At 46.2% G+C, this 15137-nt stretch overlaps 1 protein-coding gene across 1 annotated transcript in view; it reads right to left on the bottom strand.

The window, feature by feature from the left end:
- The window catches only part of coa1 (cytochrome C oxidase assembly factor 1), a 64011-nt gene extending 49077 nt beyond the window's left edge, over positions 1–14934 (bottom strand). Inside the window, 1 exon segment of the mRNA XM_085988063.1 lies at positions 14762–14934. The gene's annotated coding sequence lies outside the window, so the exon portion shown is untranslated.
- Positions 14935–15137: the final 203 nt, after the last annotated feature.

Raw genomic sequence — 15137 nt, 5'->3', positions numbered from 1 at the left:
CAACCCTTTGAGTGAAGAAATTTCTCCTTATCTCAGTCCTAAATGGTTGACCCCTTATTCTGAGAATGTGACCCCTAGTTCTAGACTCCCCATCTCCTCCCAGCATCTACCCTGTCACGCCCCCTTAAGAATTTTATACATTGCACGGAGATCACCTTTCATTCTTCGAAACTCTACAGAATATAGGCCTAGTCTACTCAATCTGTCCTCATAGGACAATCCCCCTATCCCAGGAATCAGTCTGGTGAACCTTTGTTTCACTCCCTCTAAGGCAAGCATATCCTTCCTTAGGTAAGGACACCAAAACTGTACACAGTACTCCAGTAGTCATGATTCCTTCATTCTGCGACAGTTCTCTGTGCCACCTGTATTTGACCCACTACAGCAAGTCAAAGGCTGGTTGCCGGGTGACAAGGGTTAACCACTCATGACTCCAGTCCGGAACCCACGCACACATGCACAGCAGGCCTATAATGAAAGCTATGCTATCACAAAAAACGTTATAGAGCAGACCATCAGTACCCTCGAGCAACGCTTACGCTGCCTAGACCACTCTGGAGGAGCCCTGCAGTACTCAGTTGAGCGGGTATCAAGATTTGTGATAGTATGCTGCATGCTGCACAACATTGTCATTATGAGCTAACAGTCCTTGCCACCACCTATCAGGTGAGAAGCTGAAGTGCAGGAGCACAAGGTAGAGGAGGAGGAGGAGGAGAAGGAGAAGGAAGTGCAACAAGAAGTGGAGGAACAGGAAGCGGAAGGGAGGATACAACATAGACAGCCCCTTCTGACCAGACTCTAGGTGATCAAATAATTCATGAGCAACACCAGTAACCTCAATCACACCTCCCCATTCACCAAGAGTCCCACGCTCCTTACCTTTCCTTTATCACGGACCATCACATCCTCCCCTTTCGAACACAAAAAAAACCCACCAGGAAATGCACATTCCAATCCAATTTTACAAATTCAATCATGTCATAATGAATACAAAAATAAACTAATCACCGTTGTGTATTCCCCGAGTGCCTGTCTTCCGTGTGCCTTTGCCCATCCTAGTGCGCCTACAGAGTGCTACCCCAGTGGCTGCAGCATGGCTGGTGGAAGGCTGCTGACTTTCAGTGGAGGAGACTGCAGATGACTTTGGATGACGACCTCAAGCAGCTCTGGGCCTAGAAGGCCCGGTTTCAGGCCACACCATCTCAGCCTGGGCTGGCTGGCTGACAGCCAACATCAAGGGCACTGGCAGGATGGGAGCAGAAATACTGTCATCCTGAGAGAGGACAGCAGGTTCATGCTCCATGAAGCCACTGCCACTCTCCCGGGGTGCCGCCTCAACAATCCTACTGATCTGTTGGAGAACAGATTGATGGACTGCTGTGATGCCTTGATATCATGATGCCAGCAGTCTGAGTTTGCAAGGCCGCAGTCCGAGCTTCCACTGCAGCACTCAGACCTTTGATGGAAGCAATTTTTGTTGCAATGAAAGCTGAAACATCGGCCATCAGACGCTGCATCATAGTGTGTTCCACAGGTGTGCTGATGTCACATGTTGGAAAGGATGGGCACCAAGCTCTGCGCCAAGTTAGTACTGGAATCCTCCATGCTCCTCGACATTGAGCGCAGGCTTTCTGGCAGATTTTCCACTGCACCAAGCACACGGGTGTATACACCCATCAGCCTTCTTCCGTAGCCTGGCCCATCAAAGTCCTCATCTGACTCCTCTGCAGCAAAACTCGTGTGGAACTCACCCCCCAGCAAGCTGGCACCTGCGCTATCCTTTCCCCCCCACCCTGGCTCCTGCACACTTGTGCCCGGTGTCTCACCAAATGCAGATCCCTCCTCTATCTTAGCCTCTAAAATATGCGCAGTGTCAGTCTCTGAGCTGGTGGCTGTGACTGTAAGACCGCGTCATGGTGCCTCTTCATCTTCAGTCTTTTTCTTCTTCCTCCACTGACTGGGCAGGCTCCAGTTCTTAGGTATCTGAAATGAAAAAGGGACCAAGGTTGGGTTGTGGTGAGGAGGAAAAAATAAGTGCGTGCGAGTGAGCTTATACCATCTGCAGCTTGTGAGTCAGAAGAGATTGAAGGATGAGGGAGAAGTGGGATGAGAGAAGGATTAGGTATGCAGATACCCTGATCATCGATTGCTGCAGCCCCGCCAGTGGCCATGGCCTCAGTGATGCCCCTTCCCATGATGGCCAGCACTGTTTCCCCATGGGGGTTAAAATATGCAGGCATATGCTTGTCCTCCTCCAGTTCTTTCCTGCTGCCTGCCGTCATGTGCCACCTTATCCTGTAAGAAAGAGGGAAGTGTGTCAGTGCATGTCCTGCAATATGTTTGGGTGATGTGGCCGTCTGCCGGTGTGTGCGAGCTTTGAGTTGTGGGTATGAGGCTTGAAATAGTGCTAAGTGGGTGAGGGAAAGCATATGAATTTTAGGGAAGTAGGTGAGGGAAAGCATATGAATTTTAGGGTTGAGTACTTATTGATAGAGTTTGTTGGTAGATGGGGTGTAGAGAATTGAGCATTGGATGAGACTAGTGGTACAGTTGGTAGCATATGCCATTTTAAGATGAACTCGCTCACCTTGATAACTCGTGTCAGTTTAGCTTCTTCTTGCACTGCATCCATGTTCTTGGAGCAACACTCTCGGCATTGACCTCTGCCGCTATTTATTCCCACTGCCTCCCGAGCATCTGTCTGGAGGGCCTCCTGCGCCCCCCTGCGGATACAGGACGTCTCTCCTTTGTACCTCTTCCAAGACCTCCAGTGCATTGTCTGAAAACCTTGGTGCTCACTCTCTCGCACGTTCAGCCATTACTCAAAGTATTACAGCCCAGACTGACTTTTGAAATGACTCCCACCACTTCTTGCAGCCACAATGCACCTCCCCTTTAAGTGGTCCAGGCTGCCTTTAAGTAGCGCTAGCCACTTGCGATATTGGGTCCCCTGCTGTGTACAGCCAATGAACAGGGCTGGCTGCACACAGAAATAATGTAAAACAGCAGACAGCATGAATTAAACGTGCTGCTTGCAACGCAATGAATGGACACAGATTAATCAGGTACCGCGATCCCCATGCCTGTTTGAGGGTTTGCCAATTTCTCCACCCCCCAAGATTCTTTACTGTAAATTTCAACAAGTTGAGGTTTACCAATAGTTTTGTGTGTAGAACTTGTCAAATACCTTATTAAAGTCTAATAATTGTTGTTGTAAAGTGAGCGAGAGTCTACAGCTCACATCCTTCCTCCCTGCAATAATTTTACATTGCTTTACCAGATCTTTTTATACCTCATTTATTCAAAAACCTCATGGACAGGTAAAATGTCATGCAGGAACAGGAAAATGTGATCCAGTGTGGAATCAGGATTTTTTAAAATATAAATGAGCCATTAACGAAGGTAATAATAGTCGATTGGTGAGATTAAATATTGAGACATAATGCAGACTTTCAAGAAGGAAATTAATGGATTATTTAAAGTGTGAATTTTTTAAATGAGAATACTTAAAACCCGAATTTCCAAAAATTTGCATTTTCTGTTAGAATAAATAATGCAAGTGTTGTTATCTTTGGAAAACACATGGCAAAATAAGATAAGGTGCCATTTCTCATTGTAAAAGCTGGGTCGAGAGGTTGAACTCCGATAAAATGGCTGTTGAGTAATTCAACTAAAATGTATGCACTTCCCTAAAGGGAAGTCTGTTTATGTAAAAATAGATAAGCTGTAAAAATGATTTGACTTTTTGTAAAAGCCCTTGGTATATTAATACATTGGCAGTAACTTGTCTTCCCACAGAACTACGATTCCACACCAGTTCTCAGAAGCTGCTCCATGTCCCTCTCAGCAACATCCACTCTGCACTCTGGAGAGAAGGAAGCTGCAGACGCTGGGCCTGCATTAGTTAAGGAAATTTTACTTTAAGAAAAAAATCAAGTATAAAAAGCTTTACATCTAGCAGGCATCTCTCACATTTCAGATATTGCACTTCAACTGAACAATATTAAAAGTAAAAATATAAAAAAAAGTCAATCATTTCCTGCTAGGTTTTCTAACCTTTTCCTCTCTCCAAGAGTACAAGCTGGAGATTTACAAGCAGCTGCCAGTCTACATAAACTTCTCTTAGAAATTAGCCTCTAATAAACCTCAGGATGTGCCTATTCAGATCACTTCCCCTTTGCGTGTGGCAAAGGCAGTGTGGTTTTAATGGGGGATTTTAACTTTCATATAGATTGGGAAAAGCAGACTAGCACCTGTCAAAAAGGCAGTGAATTTCTTGAGTATGTCCAGGATAGCTTTCTACAACAATATGTCCTAGAGGCAACATGGGGGCAAGCCATAGTAATGAGCCAAATTTAGTTAACAGCCTAACTGTGCGTGAATATTTATCCAATAGCGATCATAACATGGTCAAGTTCAACACAGTGTTTGAAAGGGAGAAACGCAAAGCAGCGACTAAGATTCTAGATTTAGGTACGGCCGACTTCAACAAGATGAGGCAGAGAATGTCCACAGTAAACTGGGCAAATCTGTTAATAGGTAAAACAACAGAAGATCAGTGGGAGATGTTCAAAAAAGAATTTAAGGTGATACAGAACCAGTTTATACCCACCAGGGGTAAGATCTCTACTTGCCAAGAAAACCTGCCATGGATGACTAAAGAGATAAGGGACAGCATAAAACTAAAAGGGCATACAAAAATACAAAAAATAGCATATATCCTGGTGAATGGGAAAGATATAAAGAACAAAGGGTCACAAAACAGATAGTAAGAGCTACAAACAGGGAGTATGAAAAGAAACTTGCAAGGGATATCAAAATAAATACAAATAATTTTTACAGTTACATTAGGGAAAAGAGGGTGGTCAGGAGCAATGTTGACCCCTTAAAAACTGAAAGCGGTGATACTGTCAATAATGGGGAAATGGTGGACATGTTGAATAATTACTTTGCATCAGTATTTACAGTAGAAGAGGATAGCATGCCAGAAATACCAAAGAAACTAATACTGAATCGGGGACAGGGACTCGATAAAATTAACGTAAGTAAAATAACAGTAATGAAGAAAATAATGGCACTAAAGAGTGACAAATCCCCAGGACCAGATGGTTTTCATCCCAGGGTTTTAAAAGAAGTAGGTGAGCACATTGCAGACGCCCTAACTATAATCTTCCAAAGTTCTCTAGATTCAGGGACCATCCCTTTAGATTGGAAAATTGCACGTCACTCTGCTTTTTAAGAATGGCGAGAGAGGGAAACCAGGGAATTATAGACCAGTTAGCCTAACATATGTTGTCAGGAAATTGCTAGAATCTATAATTAAGGATAGGGTGACTGAACACTTCAAAAATTTTCAGTTGATCAGAGACAACCAGCATGGATTTATGAAAGGTAGGTCATGCCTGACAAACCTGATTGAATTTTTTGAAGAGGTGACTAAAGTAGTGGACAGGGGATTGTCTATGGATGTTATTTATATGGACTTCCAGAAGGCATTTGATAAAGTCCCACATAAGAGACTGTTATCTAAGGTAGAAGCCCATGGAATTGAAGGTAAATTATTGACCTGGTTAGGAAACTGACTGAGCGGCAAGAGACAGAGAGTAGGGATAATGGGTAGGCACTCTAATTGGCAGGATGTGACTAGTGGTGTCCCACGGGGATCTGTGTTGGGCCCTCAACTAATCACAATATTATTACTTCTTTTTCTTAGGCAGTCCCTTGGAACCGAGGATGACTTGCTTCCACATTAAAAATGAGTTTGCAGGTGACTGATGAGTCCAATGCGGGACCTACAGTCTCTGTCACAGGTAGGGCAGACGGTGGTTGAAGGGGCGGGTGGGTGGGGTGCTTGGGTTGACGTGCGCTCCTTGCGCTGCCTGCGCTTGGCTTCCGCTTTCTCCCGAAGAGACTCGAGGTGTTCGGCGCCTTCCCAGATGCTTCTCCTCCACTTTGTGCGGTCTTGGGCCAGAGATTCCCAGGTGTCAGTGGGGATGTTACACTTTTTCCAAGGAGGTTTCGAGGGTGTCCTTGAAGCGTTTCCTCTGCCCACCTGGGGCTCTCTTGCCGTGCCGGAGCTCCGAGTAGAGTGCTCGTTTTGGGAGTCTCGTATCGGGCATGCGGACAATGTGACCCGTCCATCAGAGCTGATCGAGCGTGGTCAAAGCTTCAATGCTGGGGATGTTGGCCTGAGCGAGAACACCGACATTGGTGCGCCTATCCTGCCAATGGATTTGCAGGATCTTGCGGAGGAAGCGTTGGTGGTACCTCTGCAGTGCTTTGAGGTGCCTGCTGTACATGGTCCATGTCTCTGAGGCATACAGCAGGGCAGCTATCACTGCTGCTCTGTAGACCATGAGCTTAGTGCCGGGTTTGAGGTTCTGGTCTTCAAACACTCTCTTCCTCAGGTGACCGAAGGCTGCACTGGCACACTGAAGTCAGTGTTGGACTTCGTCATCAACCTCTGCCCTTTTTGACAGTAAACTCCCGAGGTAACAACTTAGATGATGGCATAGAAAGTCATATATCCAAATTTGCCGACAACAAAAAGATAGGCGGCATTGTAGGTGAAAGCATAAAATTACAAAGGGATATTGATAGATTAAATGAATGGGCAAAACTGTAGCAAATGGATTTCAATGCATCAAATGTGAGATCATCCACTTTGGACCTAAAAAGGATAGAACAGGGTACTTTCTAAATGGTGAAAAACTAAAAACAGTGGATGTCCAAAGAGACTTCGGAGTTCAGGTACATAGATCATTAAAATGTCATGAACAAGTACAGAAAATAATCACAAAGGCTAATGGAATGCTGGCCTTTATATCTAGAGGACTAGAATACAAGGGGGTAGAAGTTATGCTGCAGCTATACAAAGCCCTGGTTAGACCACACCTGGGGTACTGTGAGCAGTCCTGGGCACCACACCTTAGGAAGGATATATTGGCCTTGGAGGGAGTGCAGCGTAGGTTTACCAGAATGATACCCGGACTTCAAGGGTTAAGTTACGAGGAGAGATTACACAAACTAGAGTTGTATTCCCTAGAATTTAGAAGGTTAAGGGGTGATCTGATCAAAGTTTTCAAGATATTATGGGGAACAGGTAGGGTAGCGAGAGAGAGAAACTATTTCTGCTGGTTGGGGAGTCTAGGACTAGGGGGCATGGTCTAAAAATTAGAGCCAGACCTTTCAGGAGTGAAATTAGGAAACACTTCCGCACACAAAGGGTGGTAGAAGTTTGGAACTCTCTTCTGCAAATGGCAATTGGTGCTAGATCAATTGTTAATTTTAAATATGAGATTGATAGCTTTTTGTTAACCAAAGGTATAAAGGAATATGGGTTCAAAGGTGGGTATAGGAAGTTAGGTCGCAGATCAGCCATGATCTCACTGAATGGTGGAATGGGCTCGAGGGACTGAATAGCCTACTCCTGTTCCGACGTTCCTGTGTCCCACATGTAGTACTCAAACTGCAGTCTTAAAGAGACAGGCCAAATTAAGCACAACTAAACAACAAATATGCTCCAGACCCCAGACTGCCCAATGAACTACACCACAGAAGTTTTGCTAATATACAAGTCTTGTGTAGAGTGTGTACATTAGACAACAGATTGCACACTTTTTGCACATTACAGATGCAAAACAATCTTTTGAAAAGGCAGTCATTTATGTGGAACTTGAAATTTACAAGTTACAATCAACTCTACAAATATGCCAACCTAAAATAAACTAGCAAAAGCTGACCAATAGAGTCAAAAAAACTGACGCAAGCCCAAAAAGCTGTTATTTTAAAGAGCGGCTCTGACACGAGAAAACAAGTCAATACATGTAAGCTGCACAATTACACAACATTCCTTCACTTGTATTGGAGAAAAAAATAGCAGCCTGAAAGAGAAATCCAAATGGTAAAAATACCAAATTGTGATGGTGGTTCGGTAGGGGCAACGCGCCCCCAGAAAATTTTAAACCATTCTGCACTTCAATACTTTTTTCCCAAATTAAAAAAGAAAAACTAAGTGGCATTTGGATTTCCAATAAAGTAACCATCACATCCCCCAAAAGTTCTCTCAACCTTTACTCTCCCACCTCTATTCCCTCTGTCTCAGTTCACAAAGACATTCTACCCCTCATGACTTTCTGCACGATATTAAACATTCATATTTTCCTTTAATAATGTGCATTGTGAATCGCAAAAGAAGTGAATGTGATTAGTAAATGCAAATTATGAGTTTTGTTTGTTTATACAATGGTTTATCTTCTGCTGTTTGGCAGCCTATCCAATAATATCATGAAGCTAATGTAATTAGCAGCTGACCTTGTTTTATTTTTACTATTCCCAATGCACTTTCCAAAAGAAGTTGTACTGAACACAGTAAATTGAAGTTATTTTGGTAGCATAGTGGTAATGTCACTGGGCTAGTAACCCAGAGACGCAAGTTCAAATCCCACTACAGCAGCTGGGGAATTTAAATTCAGTTAATTAAATAAATCTGGAATAAAAAGCTAGCATCAGTAATGGTAACCATGAAACTATCGGATTGTCGTAAAAACCCATCTGGTTCACTAATGTCCTTTAGGGGAGAAAATCTGCCGTCCTTACCCGCTCTGGCCTATATGTGACTCCAGACCCACAGCAATGTGGTTGACTCTTAGCTGCCCTCTGAAATGGCCTAACAAGCCACTCAGTTGTTACAAACCACTACGAAAAGTAATAAGAATGAAACCGGATGGACCACCCAGCATCGACCTCGGCACCGGCTACAGACACAGCAACAGCACACCCAGCCCAGTCAACCCTGCAAAGTCCTCCTCACCAACATCTGGGGACTTGTGCCAAAATTGGGGAGCTGTCCCACAGACTAGTCAAGCAACAGCCTGACATAGTCATACTCACAGAATCATACCTTTCAGACAATGTCCCAAACTCCACCATCACCATCCCTGGGTATGTCCTGTCCCACCGGCAGAACAGACCCACCAGGGGTGGCGGCACAGTGGTATACAGTCGGGAAGGAGTGGCCCTGGGAGTCCTCAACATTGACTCCGGACCCCATGAAGTCTCATGGCTTCAGGTCAAGGAAACCTCCTGCTGATTACCACCTACTGCCCTCCCTCAGCTGATGAATCAGTACTCCTCCATGTTGAACACCACTTGGAAGAATCACCAAGGGTAGCAAGGGCACAGAATGTACTCTGGGTGGGGGTCTTCAATGTCCATTACCAAGAGTGGCTCGGTAGCACCACTACGGACCGAGCTGGCCGAGTCCTGAAGGACATAACTGCCAGTCTGGGCCTGCGAGAGGTGGCGAGAGAACCAACACGAGGGAAAAACCTACTTGACCTCGTCCTCACCAATCTACCTGTCGCAGATGCATCTGTCCATGACAGCAGTGACCACTGCACAGTCATTGTGGAGACAATGTCCCGTCTTCACACGGAGAACACCCTCCATCTTGTTGTGTGCACTACCACCGTGCTAAATGGAATAGATTCAGAACAGATCTAGCAGCTCAAAACTGGACATTCATGAGGCGCTGTGGGCTACAGCAGAATTGTATTCCACCACAATCTGTAACCTCATGGCCCGGCATATCCCTCACTCTACCATTACCACCAAGCCAGGGGATCAACACTGGTTCAACGAGTGTAGAAGAGCATGCCATGAGCAGCACTAGGCCTACCTTAAAAAAAGAGGTGCCACCCTGGGGAAGCTGCAACACAGGACTACATGCATGCTAAAAAGCAGAAGCAGCATGCTATAGACAGAGCTAAGTGATCCCAATCAACGGATCAGATCAAAGCTCTGCAGTCCTGCCACATGCAGTCGTGAATGGTGGTGGACCATTAAATAACTAATGGAAGGAGGCGGCTCCAAGAATATCCCAATCTTCAATGATGGTGGAGCCCAGCACGTGGGTGCAAAAGACGAGGCTGAAGCGTTTGCAACCAACTTCAGCCAGAAGTGCCGAGTGGATGATCCATATCGGCCTACTACCGAGGTCCCCACCATCACAGAAGCCAGTCTTCAGCCAATTCGATTCACTCCACGTGATATCAAGAAATGGCTGAGCACACTGGATACAGCAAAGGCTATGGGCCCCGACAACATCCTGGCTATCGTGCTGAAGGCTTGTACTCCAGAACTAGCCACGCCTCTAGCCAAGCTATTCTAGTACAGCTACAACACTGGCATCTATCGACAATGTGGAAAACTGCCCAGGTATGTCCTGTCCACAAAAAGCAGGACAAATCCAACCCGGCCAATTACCGCCCCATCAGTCTACTCTCAATCATCAGCAAAGTGATGGAAGGTGTCATCGACAGTGCTATCAAGCAGCACTTACTCACCAATAACCTGCTCACTGATGCCCAGTTTGGATTCCGCCAAGACCACTCGGCTCCCGACCTCATTACAGCCTTGGTCCAAACATAGACAAAGGAGCTGAATTCCAGAGGTGAGGTGAGAGTGGCTGCCCTTGACATCAAGGCAGCATTTGACTGAGTCTGGCATTAAGGAGCCCTAGTAAAACTGAAGTCAATGGGAATCAGGGGGAAAACATTCCACTGGCTGGAGTCATACCTAGCACAAAGGAAGGTGGTTGTGGTGGTTGAAGGTCAATCATCACAGACCCAGGACATCGCTGCAGGAGTTCCTCAGGGCAGTGTCCTAGGCCCAACCATCTTCAGCTGCTTCATCAATGACCATCCCTCCAACATAAGGTCAGAAATGGAGATGTTCGCTGATGACTGCAGTGTTCAGCGCCATTCGCAACTCCAGATAATGAAACAGCCCATGCCCGCATGCAACAAGACCTGGACGACGTTCAGGCTTGGGCTGATAAGTGACAGGTAACATTCGCACCACAGAAGTGCCAGACAATGACTATCTCCAACAAGCGAGAGTCTAACCACCTCCCCTTGACATTCAATGACATTACCATTGCCAAATCCCCCACTGTCAACATCCTGGGGGTCACCATTAACCAGAAACTTAACTGGACCAGCCACATAAACACTGTGGCAACAAGAGCAGGTCAGAGGCTAGGTATTCTGCGGCGAGTGTCTCACCTCCTGACTCCCCAAAGCCTTTCCACCATCTACAAGGCACAAGTAAGGCGTGTGATAGAATACTCTCCACTTGCCTGGATGAGTGCAGCTCCAACAACACTCAAGAAGCTCAACACCATCCAGGACAAAGCAGCCCGCTTGATTGGCACCCCATCCACCACCTTAAACATTCACTCCCTCCACCACCGGCATACCGTGGCTACAGTGTGTACCATCTACAAGATGCACTGCAGCAACTCGCCAAGGCTTCTTCGGCAGCACCTCCCAAACCCGCGACCTCTTCCACCTAGAAGGACAAGGGCAGCAGGCGCATGGGAACACCACCACCGCCAAGTTCCCCTCCAAGTCACACACCATCCTGACTTAGAAGTATATCGCTGTTCCTTCATCGTCGCTGGGTCAAAATCCTGGAACTCCCTACCTAACAGCACTGTGGGAGTACCATCACCACACAGACTGCAGCGGTTCAAGAAGGCGGCTCACCACCACCTTCTCAAGGACAACTAGGGATGGGCAATAAATGCTGGCATTGCCAGCGACGCCCTGATCCCATAAACAAATTTTTTAAAATTGTGATTTACATGGTTTAACCTAAATGCATAGATATTAAAGTAATTAATACTTTAGTGCACTTTAGCAGATAGCTAAATGTTTCTGGCCTCTGGATAGGAACCATGATTAGGATGCTTTTTGCAGGCTGTAGCATAAACCGAGCTCAAAATTTCTCATTCCCTCCCCACCCCACCCTCGCCCCAGGGTAATTAACGGGCAGTAGGTGGGCAATTAGCCCAACGTTTCGCCAGCACATCATTTGAATCAGGACTATTCGGAGCTTGACAGATCGCAAGTTCACATGCGCTTGTCAATTTCAATGGTGGTTTGACAGCGTACTCAAGAGTACACCTTCAAACCGACCGCGAATTCAGGGCCCACATTCTGATTACTAACACACATTCTGATCACAAACATCACAATCTGATTACAAAACAACTTACATTGATAGAGCGCATCTAACGTAGCAAAACGTCCCAAGGTGCTTAGCAAGAGTGATATCAATAAAATCATTATTGACACCTAGCCACAGAAGGAGATATCAGGACAGATAATCAAAAGCTTGGTTAGAGGTAGATTTTAAGGAGCATCTTAAAGGATGAAAGAGAAGTAGAGAGGCAGAGGGGTTTGGAAAGGGAATTCCAGAGCTTAGGCCAAGGAAGCTGAAAGCACGGCCGCCAATGGTGGAGTGATTAAATCGGGGCTGTGCAAGAGGCCAGAATTTGAGGAACGCAAAGATCCTGAAGTCTTGTAGGGCAGGAGGAGATTACAGAGATAGGGAAGGGCGAGGCCATTGAGGGATCTGAAAACAAGAATGAGAATTTTAAAATTGAGGCATCATCGGACTGGGAGCCAGTGAAGGCCAACAAGCACTGGGGTGATGGGTGAACGAGATTAGAGCGAGTTAAGATACGGGCAACAGAGTTTTGGATGAGCTCAAGTTTATGTAGGGTAGAAGATGGGAGGCCGGCCAACAGAGCATTGGAATAGTCAAGTCTAGAGGTAATGAAGGCATGGATGAGGGTTTCAGCAGCAGATGAGCTGAGGTGGGGGCAGGGTCAGAGTCGGGCAATGTTACGGAGGTAGAAGTAGGTAGTCTTGGTGATGGAGCGGATGTGTGGTCGGAAGCTCATCTCGGGGTCAAACACAACACCAAGGTTGCGAACGGTCTGGCTCAGCTTCAGACAGTTGCCAGGGATAGAAACGGTGGTCAGGGAACGGAGTTTGTGGTGGGGACCAAGGACAATGGCTTCAGTCTTCCCAATATTTAGTTGGAGGAAATTTCTGCTCATCCAATATTGGATGCTGGACAAGCAGTGTGACAAATCAGAGACAGTGGGGGGGTCCAGAGAGATGGTGGTGAGATAGAGCCGAGTGTCATGTGTACATGTGAATCTGATGTTGTGTTTTCGGATGAGGTCACCGAGGGGTAGCACGTAGATGAGTAATAGGGGAGGGCCAAGGATAGATCCTTGGGGGACTCCAGAGGGAGCGGTGCGGGAGTGGGAAGAGAAGCCATTACAGGTGATTCTCCGGCGAGGATTTGATAAGAATGGAACCAAGCAAGGGCAGTCCCATCCAGCTGGATGACAGAGGAAAGGCGTTGGAAGAGGATTGTGTGGTCAACTGTGTGGAAGGCTATAGACAGGTCGAGAAGGATGAGGAAGGATAGGGCCGTATATTCTGATCGGAGGCTTCCCGCGTGCAGAGGCCTCCAATCTGGAAAAAATCTACGCACTTACTTGAGGGCTCCCGAGGTGCGTATAGTTCCGATGCTGAGCCTCTCCAACTCCAAGTGTGCAGGGCCAACGTATCCCAGGGGCACATGCGGTTCGCAAGCGTCCCTGGGATCATGTGGGCCATGGGGAGCCAATCAAAGAAGGGAATCTCCCTTCATACACTTGACAGGTAGACCTGTCAAATATATGGATGGAGATCAATGAAAAAATAGTAAAACATTAAATAATTTTTTTTAAATCACCTTTTTAAAATTAAGTATTTAAAAAAAAAAAATTAACTTTTTTTCAACTCTTACCCTGGTACTAGCCTGCTTTTACCAGGCGTAAGAATTCTAAGGGTTTTCTGCGGGCGGAGGGTCTCCAGAAAGCGGAACTATCCGCCTGCAGAGGCCCTTCTCCAGGGCAGGCATCCGATATGTCAAGAGCATGCGCTGTGCATGCCTGAAACCGGCATTTCCGATGTCCCTCTACAGGTGGGTACACAGCGCGTCCTCACCCGTAGGCATCGTATTCCGGCCCAATATAGTTTATCACTGTCACAAACATCACATTCTGATTACAAGTATCACATCCACATCTCATTCGGATCACAAACACTCACCACCCTAGGCCTAGAAACCGTGACTGATAGAGGTGGCAGTATTACAATCTTCCACTTTGCACAGAGAGTTGGCTAATTTTGTAATATTAATCAGAGTGAATGTCCCGCCCGCTCTTCTGGGGATCTCAGCGCGAGACCAGGTCACCCACCTTCACCGCCCTGGTCAGGGGCTATGTAACCCGGGGGCGGATTTTTGACAAATAAAGAGGGAACCGCATAAAGAAACGATAGAAGTTACCGGTTAATCCAACAGCTCATTAAAAAAAGCGACCAAAGTGCAAAACTTTACAATTTGTTGAAGCAAAAGTCCCAACAAACTTACAATAAAACCGAATTATTTCAGTTCCGTTATTGCACATTTAATTTAGATGAACTTGTGTCCCCTTGCCGCTGGTTTTGAATCATTTCGAGGTAGAGTTTAACAATAGAAGCGGATGACTCACATTGACCGTCCCTGACTTCAGAACGTGGGCAGCGCCATTTTGTCAACATCACAATAACTTTATTGAAATTCCCGCTGTCGGATTCGCTCTGAATGTATCAAAATATCGTCTGAAATTTTAATTTTAAAAATAACAGTGTGCTTGTTTAAATAAAAACCGGCTGATCAATGTCGGTAACGACCTCAAGACGATAATTTGTCATTTCATATCACCCAATACACCTATGTTCCGCAGCCTATTTCTGCCAGTTATTCTGGTTTAGTTTAAAATCTGTAATAGTAAAATCTTCTGTCTCGTTCACCGTGGTTTGTCCTGGTAACAGTTACACAGCTGGGCACTTCCTCTTCCCCTTGTCCTCACCTTTCACCCCAACAGCCTCCGCTTTCAACAGATCATCCTCCGCCATCTCCAGCGTGATTCCACCATCAAACACATTCTCCCCCGCCCCGCCGCTTTCAGCATTCGGAAGGGACCGCTTCCTCCGCAACACCCTGGTCCACTCCTCTATCACCCCCAACAACCACTTCCTTCGCCCGGCACCTTCCCGTGCAAGCGCAGGAGATGCAACACATGCCCTTTTACCTCCTCCCTTCCCACTGTCCAGGGCCCCAAACACTCCTTCCAGGTGAAACAGCGATTTACTTGTACTTAGAAACATAGAAGATAGGAGCAGGAATAGGCCATTCGGCCCCTCAAGCCTGCTCAGCCATTCAATGAGATCACGGCTGATCATCCA

This window comes from Somniosus microcephalus, chromosome 5 (genome assembly GCF_052327205.1).
Source record: "Somniosus microcephalus isolate GS21.2 chromosome 5, FLI_Smic_1.0, whole genome shotgun sequence".
Classification (NCBI taxonomy): Eukaryota; Metazoa; Chordata; class Chondrichthyes; order Squaliformes; family Somniosidae; genus Somniosus; species Somniosus microcephalus.
The sequence above is the reverse complement of the archived record's forward strand: the minus strand, read 5'-3'. Positions and strand labels throughout refer to the sequence as shown.